Source organism: Mauremys mutica, chromosome 12 (genome assembly GCF_020497125.1).
Source record: "Mauremys mutica isolate MM-2020 ecotype Southern chromosome 12, ASM2049712v1, whole genome shotgun sequence".
In the NCBI taxonomy this organism is placed as follows: Eukaryota; Metazoa; Chordata; order Testudines; family Geoemydidae; genus Mauremys; species Mauremys mutica.
Window position 1 is genome coordinate 11,087,367 of NC_059083.1, and position 15,046 is coordinate 11,102,412.

Here is a 15,046-nt window from a genome sequence, read left to right on the forward strand (position 1 = left end):
TCAGATGCATGTAATGAAAATTTCCAGAGACAGGTATAAATATGCAGGCAAGAATCAGTCTGCAGATAAGGAGGTTAGTTCAATCAGGGAGGGTGAGGCCCTCTGCTAGCAGTTGAGGTGTGAACACCAAGGGAGGAGAAACTGCTTTTGTAGTTGGCTAGCCATTCACAGGCTTTGTTTAATCCTGAGCTGATGGTGTCAAATCTGCAAATGGACTGAAGCTCAGCAGTTTCTCTTTGGAGTCTGGTCCTGAAGTATTTTTGCTGTAAGATGGCCATCCTATAAATAATAGGATAACTGATACTTGTATTAGGTTTTTCTACTGATTACTCTTATTCCAGAGGAACAAACCCAGGCCTTGATGGGTTTCTGTCAGAGCAGTCTTATCTCACTTTCCAGGTTAATGATACTAGGAGTATGGTTCTACTTACTTCATGTCTGGTTCAAGTTAAACTTTCAGTAAAGTAGCTAGACCCTTGTCAGCTTGACCTCTTTATTCTAGGAGAGGTGGTTGTGGCTGTTGGGAATATACAATTTTTCTCATTCTTTCTAGATGTATTCTGATTGTCTGTCTTAAGATGTGCTAAAGAAAACAAGTCGATGTATTGTCACAACTAAACCTACCTTGTAAAGTAGCTCGTAAATAATGAGAAGGCCAGGAAATGGTTTATCCACTATGTAGCACTAGGGAAGGCACTGTACATATACCTTCACTTTAGAGACTTCAGTCATCTATAGCTATGTCCACGCTGCAATTAAAAACCTGAGCTCTAGGACCTTGCGAGGTGGGAGAGTTCCAGAGCCTGGGCTGCAGCCCAGTGTTCACACTGCACTTAAACAGCCCCTTAGCCTGAGCCCCATGAGTTTTTAATTGAAGTGGAAACCTACCCCATATGTCCTCCTAAGCATTTGCTTCGCTGGTATGAAGGTCTTGTGTTAACTGGATGCCTAACTGCATCTTTGGGTGGCTAAAAACCTTTGAAACTCTGTTCCTAAGGCACTGGCCTGAGGTCAGACAGGAAGTCCATGTGGGGAGTAGAACCTAACACGTTTAAAACTCTAGTGTAGCTAGGCTGCACTGCATTTCAACATGTTAACTCAGGGGTAGGCAACCTATGGCACGGGTGCCGAAGGCGGCACACAAGCTGATTTTCAGTGGCACTCACACTGCCCGGGTCCTGGCCAACAGTCCGGGGGGCTCTGCATTTTAATTTAATTTTAAATGAAACTTCTTAACCATTTTAAAAACCTTATTTGCTTTACATACAACAATAGTTTAGTTCTATATTACAGACTTATAGAAAGAGACCTTCTAAAAACGTTAAAATGTATCACTGGCACGCGAAACCTTAAATTAGAGTGAATAAATGAAGACTTGGCACACCACTTCTGAAAGGTTGCCAACCCCTGTGTTAGCTGGTCAAAGTGACCCATAAGCTACCCCCAGCTAGCACATGTTAAAATGCAACTTGCCCAGTCTGCATTGGCATGTTAAGACATGTTAGTTGTCAAGTTTTTAACATCACTTTTATTCAGCATTGCCAGCCCCAAGGATTCAAAAATGCTGAGGAAGTCTCCAAAAATCATGAGACTAATAATACATGGTGGGTTCTTTCTTTGCCTGCTGGTTTTTGAGCCTTTAGCAGTCACATGCAGTCCTGGAGAGCTGGAAATGTACTTCCTCTTTTTAAATGAAAGCTGATATTCTGCCATCACTTGATACCAGGAGCTGTAGCTGTAAGAAGAACTCTAAATATCAAAAGACTTATGATGACATCATGAAAACTAGCAATACTGACAGGCCCAGACAGAGCTACTTTATGTGGTGGTGATGGGTTAAACAAACTCAGCAATGATCAGACTTAGCACATACCTCTCTCAAATTTAATCTGGCCCACTAATGAATAAGTCCTCACAACATAGCAGTGGGCTAGGTCATTACCAACATCCCCATTTTGCAGATCGGAAAACTAAGGAACGGCAAGTTTACGTTGTGTCAGGCCGCAATGGGAGTAGGAGGAAGCACCTCAATTAAAATGTGAGCATGCCCAGTTCCTCCAGTAAAGATCCATGTTCCCAGACTCTCAACTCTGAAAACCTTCCAAACTTCCTCTTTATTTGCTCCCTGTGGTTGTGGTTTTTGAAGTACAAAAACTCTACTTAGGGCAAGGTTATTTTTCCATTCAGTTGACTGCTTGAGTTATGAATTTGTTTGGGGTCTTTTTGTCTTTATTTATTGTTTAAATATCAGTGAACGCCAGTGAAGTTACAACAAGGACTTAACACCTGTATGGTCTTAGGTACCTACAGCGTTGGGAGTAGCAAAATACATATCCCCTTTCCTAGGCATTGGAGGATCATTTCTTTCTACCATAGTGGTTCCCAAACTGGGGTTCATGAAATGTTACAGGGGGTTCTCAGGGAAAAAAAAATCCCTAATGGTGGACAAAGACGTCTCTAGGGACCTGGACAGCGTGGGGATGGCAGCCTGAAGCCCCAGGGACTTCCAAGAGCTATGCAGATCAAAGCAAGTGTATCCATCACACTGAGGAGATTTAAACTTCAAGACTCCTTTTAAGAAATGGAAAGGGAGGTGGATATTTTTTCCTGTTCTTAAAATTATTAAGAACAAGTTTAAGCTTTCTTGTAATGTGTATTATTTGCCTGGACTGCTCAAGACCCAAATGCTTATGTAGGAGGAACTCTTTATTTGAGTTGGCTTCTTAAATACCTTCATACTGTTTCATATCTGATACTCCTTGATGAAACATAGGAGCCTTGTCTTATAACAGGCTTAATCAAAGTGATACAAGCTACAAAAGCAAGATCTTGGGAGACTGTTGCTTTTTTCATAATGTAATACAGTTTTAATTTTAATGATAATTAATAATAGTGTGTAATAAGCGTGTCAAACAAATTTTATTTCCAAGATCACTGCTTTTACAACTTATGCTCCAGTAAGGGAGAAAATCCCTGGAAATATTAATTTTTAGGATGTGATTCATGAGATTTGACATTTTAGTGAAAGGGGTTTGTGGGTTGTTAAAGTTTTTGGGAACCACTGTAGCAGCATCTTCAAACAACAACCAGATTCTCTTCTTATAGATGTTAAGGGGAGGTTTTTTATTTTTCTCTTAGCTACCAATAGAGACAGAGAAGAGACTTTCCCTCTGTTCCTCACCCAGTGAGGTGGGGGACTTTCCCTTAACCATGACAATGCACTTATCACACATGCCTTGTTGTGGGCCCTAGATCTTGTACAAACACACGCCCTGGAAGTAAGGTCATGCCAGTGAGCGGTCCCCTTGAACTATGGTGATCATACCCCCTCCCTCCCTGTTTTAGCCAGGACAGTCCTTTAAGTCTTGTCCTCACTCTTTTTGGCAAAACTATTTGTTCTAGCCCATGGGCGGCGACTATAAGAGGCAAGGGGAGGCAATGCCTCCCTTGGGTCTTAGTGCCCAAACTGGTGAGCTCCCATCTATCTACGAGGAGATCGAGGCCCTGGGTCTGACCCCGGTCACCCAGGGGGAGGACGACCCTCTGTCAGCAGGCCTCGACCTGGCCAACTTCACCCCAGCTCCCTCTTCCCCATGTTCCATCCCCCTGACCGCTGCTTCCACTCCCGCCTTCGAGGGTCCCCTGGACTCTTTGACCTGCCGGCCGCGGGTGGCACCCCGCCGACGGCCGCTGAGCCTGTTGAGGCGACGGCTGGTGCCTCGTGGCCGGGACCCGAGCTACCAGGGGTATCCCTCGTTGGTGGAGGGCGACCAAGTTCCTTCCCGGGCGGGGGCCCCACTGAAGGTTATCCATCTCCTGATGCCATGGCTGTCTCACCTGCCATTGGGCCTGAAATAAAAATCCCTATTCTGACTCTTCCTGCAGGCTCCCAGAGCAGGCTGTTGCAGCCTGGTGAGTCTCCTTTGGAGTGGGGGTCTAGTAACTTAAAAGTGAAAAGCCTTCTAGCTTGCTGGACCTAATTATTAGTATAACACTGGAATTGTTAAAAGAGCCACTAAGTGATAATGAAGCCATTTGACAAGCATTTGCCAACTCAGTTTCTGAATTTACTGGGGAAAAAAAACAGTTGTGGGTTCTTTTTTACTCAGAACCTGTTAGTCTACAGGACCTTAGTTTGAAATTTGCTTCAACTATTTCATTAGTTTGTTGCTGAAGATTATAAAATTACATCTCTAAAAAAATCCTTGCACAGATTTTTTTTTTAGATGCACAATGAGTATTCTTTTTTAGCCTTAAATGCTTGGATCTTCAAACATAGCGTTTTTAAAATAAATTCTTCAAAAGATCACCCTTATCTAAAATATACATTTTTAATTTTAATTATTATAGTACAAAAAATTTGCTTCCAAAGTCTTCCTGTCCTTCCCTATAATCTTTCTCCCTCCACTGTTGAAGAGAGCCCTTAAAGGGACAATGAGGAGTCTGGTGGCACCTTAAAGACTAACAGATTTATTTGGGCATAAGTTTGTGGGCAAAAAGGCCCCCTTGTCAGACATAGCGGACAACACCCTTTTCTTCCTTTCCCTTTCTTTACTTCTGACTATTTGATAACTAGTTTTAAGAGAACCCTCCAGCAAAATCAATACCTTACTAAGATATAAAATCCTTTTATGCCTAAAAATCTTTGGAAACATTTTTTAAAGTTGGCGAAATTTCATAAACATGTCTAATGTTCGAGTTCACACAAAATAAATTAGTGTTCCCTTTTTCTAAAAGCAATGAACATTGTTATGAACACACTAAACTGCTCTGACTGATTAATTTAAAATGTCTTTCAGTGAGTTAAATATGTAGTAATCTGGAATTATTACTTTATGAAGGCTTGATTTTATATTTTAAATGTAATCTTATCTTAGAAATACTGATTGAGAAAATGTAAAACAGAGAAGAGATGACTTGCCCTTACTACAAAGTTTTTGCAAATAAATCTTTGCAAAACTTCAGGGTATATAAAAAACCTGACATTTTTCTATTCCCAAATTTAGTGCTTATAATTAAGTACCTTCTGCATGTCGGGTCTTCACAATCTGGCATGCAGTGGAAAACGTTTTCCATTTTCTTTAGAAAGAAACTGTAGAGCTGAGAGGGGAGGCCTTTTAGCCAATCCTGTTCAGTGTCCCATTTTCCCTTTACAGTCACGCTACCTTGAACTTCCTGGTCCTATGCATGAGTGCAGTGATGCACCTAAGTATGTGCAGGAGTTGAGGGGAGCCCTTGGGTGTGATATGGGTTCTTCCTTTTCTACTGCAGGAGCTGGGAACTCCCTGCTGCCCCCTATAACAACCCACTGGGGAGAGGGGGATGCACCCTGGATTGGCATGGGAGAGGAGGGAGGATTGATGAAGTTCCCTTCTCAGATCAGGAAAGTGGAAACCTTTGAGGAGGGGACAAGAAAACTCCAGGCCTTCCGTCTCTCTCCCTTGATCAGCAATCATGTGGAGCTATGCCTGGTGATCTCCCAGCTGCAGCAGCAAGCAGATGGGGCGGGGGGGGCGGTCTGTACGGGGGCCCTGAGCTGGGAGAGCCTTTCAATCAGCTGCGCCCGGGAAAGCTGAGCCTGTGGCTAGGCGCTAGTGGCCAGGGCTGTTGCATCTCGGTGCTGCACCCCTGCCCCGCTGGGGAAGGGCTGGAGGGAGATGTCCTGATTTTTATAGGGACAGTCCTGATATTTGGGGCTTTTTCTTATATAGGCGCCTATTACCTCCCCCCTGGTCCTGATTTTTCACACTTTCTATCCGGTCACCCTGACTGGTGCCAGACTGAGTGTGGCTGGGGGCTACCCTCCAGCCCATCCTCCCAGCAGGGGTGACCACTGGATGCAGCAAGCTGCAGCTCCTCTTGCTGAGGTTTTAACTCCACACCACACCCAGCACACAGAAACTGCAGGGACTTGGATGTAGTTGCACAATATAATCTTTCCAACTCCAGCTTGTTTCTGGAAGAAACAGAACAAACAGGCAAGTTAACCAAACCCACCGGACTGGGGAGCCCTTTGGGAGAAGGGGAGGATATTTTTTGTGATGCCTCCTGAGTGGTTTTTTTTTAAACCCAACTGGCTACTTTATCAGCTTATCTTGAAATGCCTCTGGTCCTCGTATCCAAAAATCAATTAACACACACCAACCATTTAAACATCACAGGCAGACTCTCATAAGAGAATCTTTTTTTTTTTTTTAAATTATCTTACAATTTAAACATCAACAATTTAAACATCAAACCACAAACGGACATAACAAATTGGGATCTTGTCTATGCTTAGGGAGCTTCTTGGCACAGCTCTGTCACCACAGCAGTGTTGGCAGAGCCCTCTACTGTAGACACATGTCCACCAACAGAAGCGGATACTTCTAGCAGTGTAGTAACACCACCTCCCTAAATGAAATAAACCAAGCTGACAGAAGTGTTCTCTGTCTCATTTGGTGGGGGGAGGAGGGAAGAATCAGACCCCTGACCAATATAGCTAGGTTGGTAAGTTTTAAGTGCAGCCCAGAAAGTGGCAAAAACCTTTATATACTACTATCCAAAATTAAAAGCATGTTTCCTCAGTGAAGTCTGACAAGAAATAGTACAGAGACAAAATATTTTCAGAGACAACCAGCTGAGACCATAAGAACGGCCATACTGGGTCAGACCAAAGGTCCATCTAGCCCAGTCTCCTGTCTCCCCACAGTGGCCAGTGCCAGGTGCCCCAGAGGGAATGAACAGAACAGGGGATCATCAAGTGATCCATCCCCTGTCGCTCATTTCCCAGCTTCTAGCAAACAGAGGTAGGGACACCATCTCTGCTCATCCTGGCTAATAGCCATTGATGGATGTATCCTCCATGAACTTATCTAGTTTTTTTAACCCTGTTATTGTCTTGGCCTTCACAACATCCTCTGGCAAGGAGTTCTACAGGTTGACTGGGTGTTGTGTGAAGAAATACTACTTTTTGTTGTGTTGGTTTTTTTTTAAACCTGCTGCCTATTAATTTCATTTGGTCCTTGTGTTATGGGAAGGAGTAAATAACACTTCCTTATTTACTTTCTCCACATCAGTCATGATTTTATAGGCCTCTGTCATATCCCCCCCTTAGTTGTCTTTTCCAAGCTGAAAATTAATCTCCACTGTTAATCTCCACTGTTATTAATCTCTCCTTATACAGAAGCCATTCCATCCCCTAATCATTTTTGTTGCCCTTTTCTGAACCTTTTCCAATTCCAATATATTCCAACACATTTCACTGGGTGATACAACTATACAAGTCATTAGAAATCATAACAACATTTCTGAGAAAAAGCCAAAGAGAAAACACTTTGGTAAAGGCGAATTATTAGACCCAAGCCGTTTCCATCCTGAGAATTTTTTCCATATCCAAGCTTCTATAGATTTGGTCTCATAATTTTTAATAAAAAGATGTTACCAGTAACAGTGACTGAAGGTCTGGCTCTGCATAGCATTCTATGCTCTTTAATAGCCATGTTCATTTTAGTTCCATGAGGGCCACTTGAGGTCAGAGGTTATAGAAAAGGTCAAATTCAACATCACAATAAACATTCCTAGAAGTAACCTCCTCAGTTCCTTACACCTGAAACTCACATGTACAGAGAACTCTGAGGAAAAAGGATATCGGTGGTATGACTATGTAAAGACAACACTTTGGAAGAACTAGTAAATAAATTATTTTCTTTGAGATGAGAGTTAGGGCAGCGTATACCTCAGGTGGAAGGTGGACTAAAGACAACTAAACAAGCTTTGTGTAAGCCTACTCTCCCAAGCCTTGTGTCACAGTAGTTTGCTAAATCTAAAGTAGCGCTGTGCGAATGTACGTGCAGAACTCCCTGCAGCTGCTTTGCAAACCTTAAAGGTTCCTGGAGGTAATCCACAGATGCAGCCTTGGCCCTGGCAGAATGAGCTCTAAGATCTACAAGTAGCAGCATCTTCACCAGTGTGTATCGGTTTAGCACGTATGCAAGAAGAAGGTATTTCTCTTATTCCACAGGAAGTCAGAGACTTTCTGAAAGGCTTTGCCCTGCTTAAACTGAAATTAAAGACCCTCTTGGCATCTGAAGTGTGCAGTTCAATCACTTCTGGTTGTGTGGCCTGAGGGCAAAATACTTGCCATATAATAGGCTGATTTTAGGTGGATTTCAGAGACTCCTTTAGGGAGAAGGTTAGACTGGGACATGCTCATTCGTCCTGCAGATGTTATGTTCATCAACAAAACTGACTTTAGGGACAGGTAGAATAAAGAGCATTCTCCCAGCTGCCCAAAAAGAGCCTCCCTCAGACTTGTTGGTACCAGATTCAAATTCAACATCAGAATAGGGTCTCCGAGCAGTTGTTAAGCATTAATCAGCCCTTTAATAAACCTTGATATGGTCAGATGATGAAACACCTGCACCCCAATTCACAGAATTATAAATTGAGATGGCAGGAAAAGAGAACTTTATAAAAGAGGTTGACAGTCCATTAAGATGCAGCAAATAGTTCAGGACAGAGGGACTGGTGCAGATTTGTATTGTAAGATGCCCCTGCAGAAAATCTCATCTAGTTCTGTGAATAACACTTCATGGCAGAGGGCTTTCTAGAATGCAAAAGGGTGTTCTGCAGCCCAACAAAGAGAGTCCAGCGACGGTTAAAGCCCCATTACCCCAGCTGCCAGGTGAAGGACTACCCCATTCGCCTATGTCAGTAGAGTGCAGGATACTTGACCTTCCAGCAAGAATTAAAACCAATTATCATTATTTGTACTGAGACATTTCCCAGAGGCCAGGACTCCACAGGGCTAGACAATGTACAAATATAACAAAGAGACAGTCCCTTCCCAAAAGAGCTTACAGGCAAGTATAAGGTGAGACAACAGGTAAATGTAATGGACAGGGGAGCAAAAGGAAATAATGAGACAATTATCAGCATAAGAAGTAGCAGTCACAGCACACCAGCTGCCTAGGCACCATAGCAAGACATAAGAATAGCCACACTGGGTCAGACCCATGGTGATCTAGCCTAGCATCCTATCTTCCAACAGTGGCCGGTGCCAGATGCTTGAGAGGGAGTGACCAGGACAATTTATCAAGTGATTCATCCTGTAGTGCAGTCCCAGCTTCTTGCAGTCAAAGGTTCAGGGACATCCAGAACTTGGGGTTGCATCCCTGACCATCTTGGCTAATAGCCACTGATGGACCTATCCTCCATGAATTTATCTAATTCTTTGTTGAATACTTTTGGCCTTTACAATATAGAGTCATAGAGCAGCTCAGCTTCCTCCAGCACAGAGAACCATGGGATATGGCCCCAGAAGTCTTAATGACTCACACAAGTGAGTGCCTCACCAGGACACAGTGATTTGAGTATAGCTTTCCAGTGTGGCTGATCTCACCCAGTCCAAGCTAAACCAGGTGCTCAGACCCCAGTGCCCGTCACCCGAGTTAACTTCAGTGAAGACATACCCGATTATAAAATTAAAGGTACAAAGAGTTTGAAGTCTGGTCAAACTAGACTACAGGAATGAAGAGACACCCATAGAAAGAAAGGAAATGTGGTGATAAGGAGACACATCCCTGATATAATCTCATTCCACGGTGCCATAAGAGTGAAGTCGTAAAGTTCCTAAAGAGCATAATGCGGAAAGGGTTCTGCTACCCGATGACTTTCTACCCATCAGTGGGAATATGAACAGGCAACCTCAAATAATAACAATTTGTAATATACCAATATATAAATCTATTGGTACAAATAGAAATCTTAGTATGACAGTGTTTCCACCAAGAAAAAGAAAACTTGCCCTTCAAAGCAACAACAGTCAAAACACATAAGAATCTCAGTATGACAGAGGATGCTTCGCTTTCACTGAGAAGAAAAAACACACCGTTCAAAGCCGTAACCACAAACTTAGATAGTATGGTGATTGGTGCTCTAGAAAACCCTAAAATAGGATAAACCTTCCAGCAATCTTACACTAACACAAGATTTCAGAAAATCAAACCCAACCACAGACAGACTCATTTCTGATCTCTGCTCATTAGAGGAAGGTATTCACGGCTTCAACCAGTCCTCGGGCTTGTCTACACTACCCGCCAGATCAGTGGCAGCGATCAATTTATCGCGTCTAGTATAGAGACGCAATAAATCGACCGTTGAGTGTTCTCTTGTCAACTCTGGTACTCCACCAGAATGAGGAGCACAAGCGGAGTCAACGGGAGAGCATCAGTTGTTGACTTACCTCAGTAAAGACATTGCAGTAAGGAGATCTAAGTATGTTGACTTCAGCTACGTTATTCGCGTCGCTGAAGTTGCGTATCTTAGATGAACCCCGCACAGTACTGTAGACAAGCCCCTAGTTTCACATTATGTTTCTACCTACTTATAGACAGGATATAGCAAACCACCTCAAACTGAGAGGCTCTCTCCACCTATTAAGCAACTCCCTTTTTAATTAATGTTAAAGACAGCGCCATGAGGTTCTGGGCTCTGACTGGTGCTGCCAGGATATAAATCAACAACAACAAATATTTAGAACTAAACAACACTTTCATTTGTGCCTTCTCCACTTTGGGAAACCTGCAAAAGCTCAACAAGTGGAGAAGTATCTTCTAAAGAATCAGTTGGATAGAGAACAAGGGCTCGAATTGGGGTTTCCGTTTGAGTGAGGAGAATTATGAAATGACACTTGATCAGAAACTGCTCTGTGAGTCTGCCCACATACACCTGGGGAATTTCCTGAAAAGCAAGGAGCAGGAGATTAATAAACTTAACACCCAAAGCTTAACTGAGACAGTCTACTGGATGGAGCTATAAGTACATTTATGCATTGCATGTGTGTGACAACAGTCCCATTGACTGACTGGGACTACTCGTGCATAAAGTTAAGTGGGTGTTTAAATGTTTGTAGGATCTGGGGCCCAATGACTTAAGGTATATTCACCCTTTCTTTCCTGCCAGCCCTACTAAAGACTCCTCCCTCACTTACTGGATGTATTTAAAGGGAACCCACCAAGGGCTGAGCCTAGTGTTTGCAGTGCTAGCAGGACCTGCCTCTCAGTTTACTGTGAAAGGAGCACGCAACCAGCCATCTAACAGAGCCTGGTGTGCCAGGTGTTGCAGACATGTTAAAACCCTAATATAGAGAGGGCAATTTGTATTTTAACATGTTAGCTAGGGGCAGCAGGGAAGTCAACCACAGGAGGTAGCACAGGTTTTACCTTGACTAGCTAACATGTTAAAATACAACTTGCTCTGTCTGCATTAAGGTGCTAATACATGTTAAACACACTTTTTGTTCCTAGTGAAGAGAAGGCCCAATTTGCCAAGCCAGTCTCTCCACTTCAGCTACAAAGCAAAAATTATCCAGCCTCTTCTCTTCTCTCTTCCCCATCTCCCCCGCATATTCCCTCACACCAGCCACAGGGAGTTTCACAGCCATTTTAACCTTTTTATTACATACAAGCAGCAAGACTTTATTTTAACCTGGAAGCCCTGAATCCTGTATACACTTGTGGTTCAATTACATGTATCCTGCTCCATAACCTATGGGGGATATTGCTAATGAGACCCAATGCCCAAAAACTAAAGACTTAAGAATCCACAGCCAACTACTAAACTTAAGTGTACAGTGCTTGTTTCCCAGGGACCATGTCAAACTGCCAAGACAGACAAGGATTAAGATGTCAACTAGTTCTGACAGTTATCACCAGCATGTATCTATTTAGTTATTTAGATTTCAGACAAACAAGTTTCACACCAAAGAGGACCCGTGCTGAACACACATGTACAAAACACATGGCCATAGGTGATATGAAGTAAAACTTGACCAAAACAGCATCACTTCCTCCTCCACACACCACTGAATCACCAGATGTGATCACAGCACCTTAACCCCCCCCCCATACACTTTCACATTAGCCACAAATCTCAGGGCTTGGCTACACTTGCAAGTTGCAGCGCTGGTAGAGGCTTTCCAGCGCTGCAATTAGTAACTGTCCACACCTGCAAGGCACATCCAGCGCTGCAACTCCCTGGCTGCAGCGCTGGCTGTACACCTGGCCAGGTTGGGGTGTAGCGATTGCAGCGCTGGTGATCCAGCGCTGCTCATCAAGTGTGGACACACACCAGCGCTTTTATTGGCCTCCAGGGAATAAGGAGATATCCCAGAATGCTTTAAACTAAATTACTCCCTTTGTTTTGTTATGCAGCCTCTCTTTGTTTTGTTGTGAACCTCCGGAGGAGCTCCGTTTCTACCGGAGCTGCTTATCAGCTCCTGTTTGCTGTGAAATCAAATGAGATCCTCCTCCCTGTTGTGAACGAGCTCTGTGGAGCTCCTCCGTTGCTGCTGCTATCTAAAAAACAAACACAGCTCCTGTTTGCTGTGATCATCTGTACTTGGCTGTAAACAATCAAATGAGAGGCAGGCAGGGAAACAGCGGGGAGTCGTGTTGCCTACATGCTGTTTGCAATTAAGAGTTAAGACTAAGGGGTCGGAAAAATGTTCTGATTTTTCAAGTCAGGAAGCTAACACACAGTGTTGGCTCCAAAAATCCACTCTCTCTTTCCCCCGCTCCCTGTCACACTAGACCCCACTCCACCCCCCTCTTTTGAAAAGCACGTTGCGGCCACTTGAATGCTGGGATAGCTGCCCATAATGCATCACTCCCAACAGCGCTGGAAATGCTGCAAATGTGGCCACACACCAGCGCTGGTAGCTGTGAGTGTGGCCACACACCAGCGCTGCTCCTACACAGCTGGATGACCAGCGCTGCAAACTACCAGCGCTGCAAACTGTAAGTGTAGCCAAGCCCTCACCTTTAGTGCATATGAGCTTGGCAGTGTGCCACAAAAATCAAGAAATTCAGGCCATGGACATGGAGGGCAGAATATTCCAAGGGAAAGGGCCTCTGTCATGGGTAGGACAGAAGGTGATGGGGCCAGATTTAGAGTTATTTAGATAAAGTTAATTTTGCATTTCCATATTTTCCAACATTAGTTAAGCTAATGCTTGATGTAGTGGGGAATCAAACTCCAAACACACAATATCTGGGGAAGATGCCTGATGACTCTACCTCTGACAGAGAAGGACTAAAGACCTCACTCTCTGCCTACACTTGCTTACACACCCAAATGCCCTCAAAGTAAAAAACACCTCAAATTCAAATCCAGGTGGGACCCATTCAGAGCCCCCATTTCACACTAGTGGGGGATAGCAAATCCACTCCAATCCCTTATACACCTGTGTCCTGAGGGGCACTTCACACAAACACAGATGAGACCCTTTCACGGGCCATATTTCACACTGTCACACATTGCTTTGCACTTTTTCAAACTGAACATAAGAACGGCCAAACTGGATCGGACCAAAGGTCCCTCTAGCCCAGCATCCTGTCTTTCCGACAGTGGCCAATGCCAGGTGCCCCAGAGGGAATGAACAGAACAGGGAATCATCCAGTGATCCCTCAAACTAAGAATATATCCCCCTAGCTGGTTAGGAAATGAACTGCCTCATTCTGGCTTCTCGCTGGTGAAGCGAATTATGACAGCTCTTTAGGACTCTTAATCTTTTCTCAGATAGTTTTTAAGGTTAAACCCTTTCCAGCAGCGTATTACAAAGAGCTGAGCCAATGATGGAGTAGTTTAACTAAGGACCGAAGTTTAGGCAACAGGGTATTACCGAGCCAGAGGAGTTGCAGGCAGCATCCGGACGAGATTTGCTGGGCCGTGAGCGCTGCAGCAGGAGCGCATGGAAAGTTGGTAATTTTCTCACTGTCTGGGAGCTGGGCTGCCCCTGGGTCTTGCAGTGGGAGAAGAGGAACTGGGGCACGGGGGAAATCTGAGACACCCCCCCTCTTCCTGCACTAAACCTCTGGGCAGTGGGGTACACCTCAGGCTTTTGGGGGCAGCTCTCCTGGGGGCACCCCTCATCCTCCCCTCTTCCGGAGGGGCTGGGGGGCATCTCCCTCCTTTTATAGGGGGCAGCTATGCTGGGGCTCCCCTCTTCCTACACTCCCCCTGGGGGCCACCTCTGTTTTGGGGGGGGTGAAGCGGGGGGAACTCTCCATTTCCCCCTCCTCGCCCCACACGGGGAGGGGGGCGGTTCCGTGCAGGACGCCTGGGTCCCACTGCCGCCGTCCTCCCCTCCCCTCTGCTCCTGCCCTCGGGGTAAGGGGGGGGGGTTTGCTCCGTGCGAGTCATCGGAGACCCGGCCCATAATGGCGGCAGTGAAGAGCGAGCGTGACGTCCTACGGCGGGACGAAGGGGACAGGAGAACGCAGAAAGCGCTTGGTGCTTCCGGGCATAACTGCGCCTGCGCGCAAGGCAGAGTGGAGCGGGGTGGCGCAGGGTTGTATGAGGGGAGGGGCAGGGCTTGGTAGCGTTGTGGGGACGGGCTGGGAGAGAGTGGAGCGGGAGGGGAGGAGGAGAGAGGGGTCTGCATGGGGAGAGGCTGGGCGGCTGGACTGGGAGAGAGGGATGGGGTAGAGCTGGTCTGCATGGGGGCAGATGGGAGGGCTGGTCTGGGCTACATGGGGCTGGGTGGCATGGGGAGGGGAGGGGGAGGACACGGCTGGGTTTTTTAATGGATTTGCCAGGTAAAAGAACAATCATTTAATTTGCGTTCTTGTTTTTTTGTGTGTCTAAAAATTTGCCTTATCACAGTACAGGGGGATCTCTCACATTAAAAGTGTCTGGGGTCAGATAAAGATGCTGCCCCCTTCTGCAGTAACACTGTGGGCACATGCGAGAGGACAGTGAGGAACAGCTTGGTGCTATCAGTAGAAGTTCTATCTTTAGATACTCTTAAATGGCTGTTGTGGAGTTGCCTTATGATTGGGATTGCAGCCCGCTTGCCTTGTGAGGGTGATGCCAGTTTCTTTGCATTTCAAAGGTGGTTACCCTGGGTTGAGCTGTATGGAGGAGGGAGAGGGGAGCAGGGCAGGGTAGTATGGAGAGGGAGAAGGGGAAGGGTAGGACTGAGCTGGGTGGCATGGGGAAGAGAGGTGTCCAAAAATCATGCGTCATCATGAGATTGGCATAAAAATCATGCAGTCTTTTCTTT

At 45.2% G+C, this 15,046-nt stretch overlaps 1 long non-coding RNA gene across 1 annotated transcript; it reads right to left on the minus strand.

Moving 5' to 3' along the window:
* Positions 1-1,556: 1,556 nt before the first annotated feature.
* LOC123345676 lies at positions 1,557-13,777 on the minus strand. The gene is made up of 3 exons (XR_006572849.1): positions 13,664-13,777; positions 5,024-5,956; positions 1,557-1,735 (listed from the first exon to the last, which is right to left on the minus strand). It is a non-coding gene; the product is annotated as an uncharacterized LOC123345676 (long non-coding RNA).
* Positions 13,778-15,046: the final 1,269 nt, after the last annotated feature.